The sequence below is a fragment of the Cornus florida genome, unplaced genomic scaffold (assembly GCF_030987335.1).
Source record: "Cornus florida cultivar Cherokee Brave unplaced genomic scaffold, ASM3098733v1 CherokeeBrave_3.0.0_Hap2_Chr09, whole genome shotgun sequence".
NCBI lineage: Eukaryota > Viridiplantae > Streptophyta > Magnoliopsida > Cornales > Cornaceae > Cornus > Cornus florida.
Window position 1 is genome coordinate 89757393 of NW_026775579.1, and position 7710 is coordinate 89765102.

At 34.9% G+C, this 7710-nt stretch overlaps 1 pseudogene; it reads right to left on the reverse strand.

The window, feature by feature from the left end:
* Positions 1-845: 845 nt before the first annotated feature.
* LOC132275034 (cellulose synthase A catalytic subunit 4 [UDP-forming]-like) lies at positions 846-6675 on the reverse strand (annotated as a pseudogene).
* Positions 6676-7710: the final 1035 nt, after the last annotated feature.

A 7710-nucleotide genomic window follows, 5' to 3' on the forward strand; every position in this document is an offset into this window, starting at 1 on the left:
TTTGGCCACACCTCATACATGTTAAATGAATTCTAGATAACAAATTTCATACACAATACACGCTCCGGTGCAAAATAGCGTACTAAAACGCATGAATTTCATATAATCTCATTAAGGGCAAAAGTCAACATTCATGACATAAATGTGATTCTAAAAGAAGTTTGGCCCTTGGCCTCATGTCATATACATAAAATGAGAATCAAAAGTGTACTTAGGCACACATTACAAGTTTCGAATCAAATATATACATTTGACAATTAAGACTACAATTGGCATTCTGAGCCAACTTTCACAAAAATGGAAGTCTTTAAGTCCACAAGTCATCCAAGCATAATGGAAGTTTCAACTTTAATTCTTGTACCTGAAATATGCTTCAGTATCGTAGGGGTGAGTAACATAAAGTTACTTGTAGGAAATGAGCATGCATCGACCTACGTTTTACAAGTTTGCATGATTTAATTATTGTTGTTCATTCCACCTAACGTCTATGTCAAAGGTGAGACTCAAGGAGCATCCTAACTACCTAAGATCATTTCTAGCATCAATCACCTCATTCATGTAATTTTAGCAACATAGGGTCATGCTTACACAAAGCAACAACATAAGAGCATGCTTACACAAAACAACAATATATAGATTCTCAAGGTTATCAACTTAAAGTCTAAATGCAACATCAACTGAATATAACAATTTAGCATAATTAGAATATCTAATACCACACATCAAGACATAGATTCTCTAGGTTATCAACTAGAAATCTAAAAATGTGAAATCAACTAAATATATCAATTTAGTATGGATGATACATTTTATGTTTTCCTCTTGTTGTTACTCAAATATCATACATTTGAACAAAAGATAGTTATATTTAAAATATAACCATGACTAGTTCGTACAATTCAAATTCAAAAAAGATATCTTAGACCATATCTTAACACCAGCCGTACTAAAAATTCATCTAACGGACATTAAAATAATTGTACCAAAGAACAATAAGATCAAAGAAAATGTGACAGATAATAACGTTACAATAGTCTGTAAAATTTCTGTTAAAAATGAAGTCCGAGACTATATCTCAGCACCATCTGAACTTCAAATTCATCTCACATACATAAGAGCAATTGTACCAAAGAATAAGAAGATCAAAGCAAATGTGATGGATAATAATGTGATGGATAGGGGAATGCCTCCCTTGTCTTTCCTCCTAATCATCCCTTCAATTATAGGGTAATTCACAACTAAGATAAAAAGTGAGAGGAAAACTTGTGCAAAATTCTGATTCAATCCTCCTTCAAAGGTTGCTCGAGCTATTCCCCCAGTGAAAGAAACCATATTGAGGATTACCAAGCTGACCATTGGTACCAAAAACATAGTTGATGTTCGGAAATCAAATATCCCCATTTGATATAATTTAACTTCTTCATCGCTGGTAACTTTATTTGTTGCTAAGAAACTTGCTTCTCTCATACTAATTAACTCGAAGATAGCATCCAAACTTCTATATAAATAGGCTGTAACAGATTTTATCATCCAAATACGCCATTCTTTCAAACATGTCTGAATTGATTCATCTCCTATGGAGTAGAAATCCCAGAAAAGTTTTAAGTGGGAGGAAAAGAAAATGAGTGAAAATATAATGAACCACGAACTTGAAACCTGCAAGAGAATATGAAATAATTTTAGAACATACTGTTAGCACAAAATAAAATCATAAATTGACCAAGTGCGCGCGCGCACACGCAGAGAGAATCATAAAATTTGTTTGTACCTCAGGGTATACTGGTATGCCATTCAAGAGACACAGTTGTGGTATAGTAGCCAAACACCATAGGGGGACGCAATAGAGGGGAAAGAATGCAAAACATCCATAACACATGGTCTCGAGGATGGACATTCGCGATAGTCCATATATAAGGGGGCAGAACCTTGAGAATGCAACTTCTAGCAGCCCAGCCATCCATCTAGTGCCCTGAACTAATGTGTCATTCAAATTCGTTGTCGCGCTGCCCAAAAATGCTGGCCTCGAAGGATCACAGTAAACAGAAGTCCACCCTTTGCAGTGCAACATGAACCCTATAAAGTAATCCTCTACCACAGAATTGTACAAGAAACCAATCTGCCATTGAGCCAACAAGATCATTCCGAAATGTTAAATTTCTTAATTTGCCTAATTGAACGTTCATGGATACGCAATGTTTAGTTAAAATAGTGCTTGCCTGTTGACCCCATTGTGTTTGTTTCTCGTATGCGCAACATGTTGTGCCAATTTATTTGATAAGTCTTCATCGTTGATGTTTATGCTCTAGTAACTCTTTCCAAGTGTCCCCATGAACTTATTTGAAGGACCCAAAGATTGTCTTAGTTGAGGGACATCCACACCTGCATAAACAATAACAGCACCGAAACAATTTGTGTATAAACGCTTGTGACCCTTTCTAAACTTCATGCTTGTTTTGGACTAAGCTTTGATTTTAGGAATACCATATGAGATTGACTAGTATTGAACGTACCGTTATGTATATTACTCCCATATAATGCCTTTCTTTTTATGTAGAAGCATGTACCAGAAATTAGTGGTCCACTAAGCCCATCCACACCTTGCCACATTATGTGAAATATTTAACACAAAAACTATCATAATTCTGCAAGTGACTCCTCTAACAACTAAACATTGCACATTACTGTAACATAAACCACATAAAATTAAACAACAATTTTATAGCATAATCTTTCATTTATTATATATTACCATGAATGTTGATTTCAACTCGCCATCGTAGATGTCATTCTGACTGACATTGTGGATTTTCTGAGGGAATTGAACAAACGCAAGCGAGGGAGAGAGTTTGGGATCAAGATGGAAGCACATCGCCTGACGAGCAGATTTTGGATCGTTGGAGTACATGTCACAATCTAATATCAATATGTATGGTGCATTGCTTATGATACCAGAGACCCGCAGCTGCATGCAACATTTTGTAGTAGTATATGATTTCTGTGTTTATATATATATATATATATATATAGACATATATAACCGGTTGCATACAGATAGATATGACTAGAGAGGGAAAGAGAGAACTACAAGAACATTAAGGGCTCCGGCTTTGAAATGATGAGGATGGGAAGACTTTTCCTCACGAGAAATGTATACAAGAAGAGGCATCTCAGCTTGGTCAGACTCCACTGCCTTAACATTATTGTGGCCTATCACCTGCGAAAAAGTGACCCAAATATTAAATAATTCTGAAAATGTTTTATACAACATAAATCAAAATTAATGTTATATACAAGCCCGTCCTTTAATTCAGAGCTACTATATATCTTTGACCCCCACTGTTCAATTGAGGACTGTCACCAAAGAAATGCGAGGGCAATGTTCTAAAAGTTTTTTTTTTTTAAATGTTATTAGACTTACATAAAAAGCCAATCTTTTAAGACAATGGGAAGTTTTTTTTTTGGTTGCAAGCTATGGATTTTTTCCGGCTAATACAGCCATGATCATGGATGGAGCCTAGCAGCATAGGCCCAGAGGGTTGGCCCCTAAAATTATTTTTTTAAAAAAAGTTTCTCTAATTCTTTTCCTTTCTTATTCTTCTACTTCATTTTTTATTTCTCCTAAAAAATTTGCATAACTCTATTTTTTTTTTCTATAAAATTCTTCCATATATTTATTCTTTTTACTGAAAATTTTATTTTAATATGCTCCTCCAAATCAAGGTTTTGTGACCTAATTGCATCTCTATTACCTCTCAAAATAAATAGTGAAAGTTCGAATCCCTAAACTAAGAAACAAAATAAGTATATGTATTTCTTGTTAAAAATAAAAATAAAAATAAAAATATGCCCCTGCAAACCAAATTATTAGCTCCGCCATGATACTAACGTGTCTTCAGATTTCTAATTAATTACCTATATTAATTAGAAGTTAGTTCTAGTCAAGTATGAACCATTGTATTTTGGTTTTTTGTTTTTGTTTTCTTTTTTTTTATTTTATATTTTATGAGGTACAGGAGAGATTCATCCAACGATGACGGTGGACCTCCCTGAAAACGACAGCCACCAACCCTTAAATCAGCGACCAGTCTGCATCCGAAACGTGGATATGATTTTAAACGCGGCAGTCTTCGCCACTGGACCATTCATTGTGAAGCCATCATTACTACTAGTATATGAATGCATTCATTAAGAGATGACCATCAGAATCATTTTACTTTTACTTTATAATTTTTTAAAGACACATATAATTAATACATTGTTTTTTTTTTAAATTATTAAATTATTCTTTAAACATTAAATATAACACTAAGTAATAAGATTTTTTAAAAGTCAAAAAAGTAATTATAAAAAGAAGGTATTTATTTTGTTTGGCTTCTCAAAATGAACATTGAGATACTTTAAAAAGAAAAAATGAACCACTGATCTGAAACAAGGGAGTATATATCAAATTCCAAGAAGAGCATAAGTTACCTCAATACTCGGTGGGTGACTTTGAGCGTTATTGGCAACGTTTTGTCCAGCTAAGCTCAAGCGTTCCTTGAACTCCTCATTCTTGCTCTGCATATACAAATTTCTCCTTTCCATTTATTATTTCCAATTTCTCATATATACCATAAATATTACTTACTATTACAAAACTAGCACGTACAAAACACCATCATATATATATATATATATATATTTTGTCATTATCTTCATTTGTATTGCTAAAAGTGAACTAGACCTATACACAAGTAATTATCTCATTTATTTAAGTCAAGCGTACAAAAAAAATATTATTTGCATCTTCATTTGTATTGCTAAACGTGAACTAGATACCACATGTAGCATAAATATTATTCGCACTCATGCTCAGTGTTCCTTACCCTAAAAAAAAAACTAAATTTCAAAGAAACTTATATATGGTTTGTCCATATATTATAGGTGCAAAATGACTCAATTGAAGTTAAATATTGGAACCACAACATACTTTCCATGAAGAGAAAAAAATGGATCCAAAAAAAATCGGGACCACCACCTACTTTTAAGTTTCTTTGGAATTTAGTTTTTTTTGGGTAAGGAACACTAAACCTGAGATAATGCCAATAAAATTTATATTACATGTGATATATCAGTAAACAAATAATTATCTCATTTATTCATGTCAGGTGTACAAATTCTGAGATATCACATGTAAAATAAATATTATTCGCACTCATGTTTAGTGTCCCTTAACAAAAAAAAAAACTAATTTCCAAAGAACACTGAACCGAATAATATTTATGTTACATATGATATATCAGGATTTGTACACCGACTTGAATAGATGAGATAATTACTTGTTTATAGCACTAGTTCACTTTTAGCAATACAAATGAAGATAATGACAATATATATATATATATATTTAGTTTCTCACATGGATGGTACGATTAACTTTAAGAAGGCTTTCTTAAAAGAAATTGTATCAGTATAGAAATATTTCGAACATTGAGGTGGGTAGCAGTGAGAGTGACATAAATTTTCGCGACAAGTATGATCAACAAATTAATTAATTTGTATGAAGTTTTCCAAGGAAAAAATGAAAATACATGATGGATGTATTATTTAAATATTCATAATTAAGGAAAGATTATTAAATTAACGCATTATTGAGATAGGCTCTGCAGATTACGATAAGGATTACAGATTGAGATAAGCTTTACAGATTACGATAAGGAATTACAGATTGAGATAGGCTTTACAGATTACGATAAGGATTAAAAATTGTGATAAGGATTAAAGATTACGATGAGGTTTAAATCTATAGATTACAATAAGGTAATTCTACGTGACATTTTAACCTAAGCCCTATAAAAAAAGGCGGGGGAATCAACGTTTTGAGGTACGCAATAAACCCTAACTCAATTTCTCAATTTCTCCAGGGAGATTATCATTCACACTGACTTGTTCGTTGGAGCCTACTCCACCGGTAACACACCGGTGTTCGTAGGATCACTTTTTCTTCTCTTTATTCAGGAAGTCAGATCAGATCCAGGTTGCGCAGAATCCATCATCAACAATATATATAGTTGCTCAATGAACAAACCTCAATATTGTCTCTATGTTTAGTAAACTCAATGTCACCACCATGATTATCATCATCAAGTACCGATGAAAAATAAGCCTCTGGGAACCTCGTCTTGGTTCCATACCTCCTACAGAATGGTAACCACAACCTCGCGAAACCCCAAGCCTCCCTCATGGCGTACAAAGTCACTGAAGCACCACCATCATCAGAAAGGTATACAGAAAGCTTGTCTGGTAGGTAGTCAAGAGCCATGGCTGATAAAACAGTGTTTATAACTCCCACAATGGCTCCTTCTTGGGGTCTGCAGTGCATATAAACACATCGACAGCTGCAATTTCTTCGTCACCAGGCAACCTCTCAGGGAAGACGGTTCTGGTAACGGGCTGCCAAAAACAAGCTTGTTTGAGGAGCCAAATAAAGGAGAGAATCAGTTCTGAAGAAAAGACCAGAAGCCATGGCAAGAAGGGTAGTGTTTGGGTGTTTTCAGGGTACAGAAATAAAGAAGCTCTGTAGTAAATCATGGCTATTAAAACCATGCAGTGAAAGAATGCGTGTGATCGGTTGATGATGGCCGATAACTTTTGGACAGTGCAGTGATGGACAGGCAGAGACTCCATTTGTTTTAGTTTTTGTTATTAGTATGTAATTGTGATTTCAATACAGAAAAATGACAACTTATATAGACAATACTTGCTTATGGAGTAGAGTGTAAGACGCTCTTTCTCACCACTAAAATGACACAATAAGACATCCCCTATAGTTTGTCATAATTACAGGCGGCACCTTTCCTTTTCTGAAAATTACGCGAACCTCCCATACTTTTGAAAATATCCTACACGACCTCCCTTATGTGTGACGGACCGTCAAATACTCTAACGGATATGGCTAATTTACTGAAATACCCTTAATTTTCTATGGTAAATGACTGAAGTACCCTCTCTTTCTATATATATATATATATATAGAGAGAGAGTATATATATATATAGAGAGAGAGAGGGGCGATCTGCAGAGACCAATGGTGGGTCGCCGTCAAAGAATTTACTGAAATGTCTTTGGCCTGATCCTAAATAGTTCGCCGTACTGATTTTGGGCCACTACAACGGCGACGTGATTTACAGCGGTGGTGGCAGTGAGGTTTGGGGTTAAGGCGACAGTGTTAAGGTTTAGTTCACAGCGATGATGATCTTGGCCTGGGTTTTGCAACATTAACTCGGAGATGAACATTGAGTTCTGAACAAATCGTAAATCTGACCCAGATCAGCTGCGTTTCCGTGCAAGTACAGCAGCGTCAACGACGCCGACCGGTTGTTCATGTACACCGCCACAATCTCGTTCCCTCTCTTAGTCTCCAACTTCAAAACATCAACGTTTTCCCTCACCGGGAAATCAAAAATCTCCAATTTCCCGGTCGATTCATCAGTCGCCACTGTGTACGACGGCGGATTCGACGGAAAGAACGCCAACCTCGCCGCCACCGACGACGTCACCCCTCCCATCTATCAAATTCTGTATATTCAGAAAATTTTACTCTATCTCTCTATCTATAGATATCGATATATATTACATATACATAAATATAGTTATATATGTGTGTGTTTGTATAGTTATATCTTACATATACATACCTATAGTTATATTTTCTCTTTTATGAAAAATGTG